General features: G+C 36.0%; 1 protein-coding gene across 1 annotated transcript in view; it reads left to right on the plus strand.

The window, feature by feature from the left end:
* The window catches only part of LOC107667272 (galactose-1-phosphate uridylyltransferase-like), a 122,684-nt gene that overhangs the window by 7,663 nt on the left and 112,712 nt on the right, over nucleotides 1-2,309 (plus strand). The gene's annotated exons all lie outside the window — the stretch shown is intronic.

The following is a 2,309-nucleotide window of genomic DNA, read 5'->3' on the forward strand; positions in this document are numbered from 1 at the left end:
CTATTTTTATTTGTGTGCACTCACAATATCAAGAAAACGTTGTGCTTTTGTAAAATAAAGAAATCAAATAGGATGCGTTTGCTGTCTCGATCTTGAACAGGAGTGCTTCACAAAAATGCACCGAAACTCAGTGAATATTTTCCTTACAGACATGATGAATATATCTATAGAAAGCTTTAAATGACTACAAAATGAAATAATTCAAATCCAAAACAAAAACTCTTATTATTATGTAATCCGTAAAGATGCATTTCTTTCTAAAGGCGCGTTCAATGATGAGATGGCGAGTCAGGATCATCAACTTCATAGCAACACTGACTCATAAAACACTAGTTTATTAATAAATAATTCAAATATCTCCTTACTATTTTCTCCCAACATAGTCATGGTAATTTTTGCGGCAAGCCTATTTAGCATATTTAGCACGCTCACGTCACGTTACTGTGTGCCATGGTCAGGGAAACTCATCATTTGCATGTGTTTTTAAGCATTGTGGTTTAAAAACAAGTGATTTAAGCCATTGAAATGCAAATAACAGCACTATATGCACGAGCTGTCTGTTTCTGAGCGTGATTTCTGCAGTTGGGTCGGATCGAGGTCGGGTCATATTCACACCTTAAACGAACCGTACCAGAGTTCGTTCGGAAGCGGACTGAGACCACTTCTTCAGCTGGGTCTTGGTATGGTTGTTTGGTCCACACCCGAGTGCGATTGCTGTATTCACACCTACCAAAAAGGTCCGCACCAAGAGGGGAAATGAACTTGATTCAGTCGAACCAAACAAGACAGGTGTGAGTACACCCTAAAATGTTTGAACACTTAAAAGTGACGCCATGGTAAGTGCACTTGCAGTCACTTTGGATAAAAGTACAGAGTGTCTGCTAAATAACTACATTCACAATGTACTGGTTGTTAGGCATCACTTGCAGTCATACAAAACAATGCTCCATGGCCTTCTCATAAAAAAAACAAAAAACCCTCACTATTTTAGTTTGAATTTATTTGTTTGTGACTGGCTGAGGCTTATTTAGAATTTCTTACATTTTCATAATTTATCTTTTAAATAATATCATGTTTTAGTCATTTTTAGTTTGTTTTGTATTACATTTTATTGCATCATCATTTTGATTGAATTTTATTAAATATTTTATTTTTTTGTATTTTGATTTTTGTATTTAAAGCGTTTAAACGTATTTTTGTATTTAGAAAAAAAAATACTATTGTTTTCTATTAATATTATACAAGTAATAATATTTATATGTATATTTATATTTATATAGTCATGATACATAATACATGATTTTGAGTTGTATCATATTTTTAAATTTCACAACTTCTTAGTTGAAAAATAATTTGAATACACCAGCAGGTTAAAGACAAATCAGTCCAATAATTTGTCAAAATTTCATTCCCCTTTCTATTTCTGGTCATGTCATATTGTTAACACTAGGTGGTGCTGTCATCAAAGAAGTGACTGAGGTAGATGAGTCTTTGTACAAAGTCATTCAGGCCCATTATACAATATGTGCACAGTGATTATCATGTAGACATGTTTTATGGGAGAGACACCATTAGATTGTCTCTTACCCTGATTTCTCTGATCCCTAGTGATTTCAGTTTTATCTCCTCCACACTGGACCATTTTATGCACTATTTTTGAAGGCAGAAGAGAACTTTACAGACACTGAGGAGGTACAGACGGCTGCTCTGAAAGAGCACCTGTGTGTGAAACCATCTAATTAGCAGCGTAGCAGAGCAGGCCGCAAACACACAGACCTTGCCAACTGATGCTCAACTCTAGTGCACTGGGATCTGACATTGTTTTCAAAGTGGTAAGAATAGCGCTCGAGGCGCAAACAAGTCAAGGACGCCTAATAGAGAGAACTGGCTGCCCCACATAAAGCCTAAAAGAGGAGACTTTTTGAGTTTGCACAGCGGTTGGGTTTCATTCAGGGCTGAGAGTTGACTTAATTACACTGTGTATTTATTCATAACTCTGCCTGGATGATTTTCGAAGGTGAAGTGTAACATCCACTGTATGTTTTATGATGAATGCTGCTTAGATCATAACTGCTGTAGAAATGTGAGCTGGATGGATGGTCAGATAGATGGACTGACTGGTATAGATAAAGAGATACAGGCAGACAGATGGGCAGAAAGACAGATAGACAAACAGATAGATAGATAGATAGATAGATAGATAGATAGATAGACATGAATAAACAGACAGAGAGAGATAGATAGATAGATAGAAAGACAGACAGACAGACAGACAGACAGATAGATAGATAGATAGATAGATAGATAGA

This window comes from Sinocyclocheilus anshuiensis, unplaced genomic scaffold, assembly GCF_001515605.1.
Source record: "Sinocyclocheilus anshuiensis isolate Anshui unplaced genomic scaffold, SAMN03320099.WGS_v1.1 scaffold952, whole genome shotgun sequence".
Taxonomy (NCBI): Eukaryota; Metazoa; Chordata; class Actinopteri; order Cypriniformes; family Cyprinidae; genus Sinocyclocheilus; species Sinocyclocheilus anshuiensis.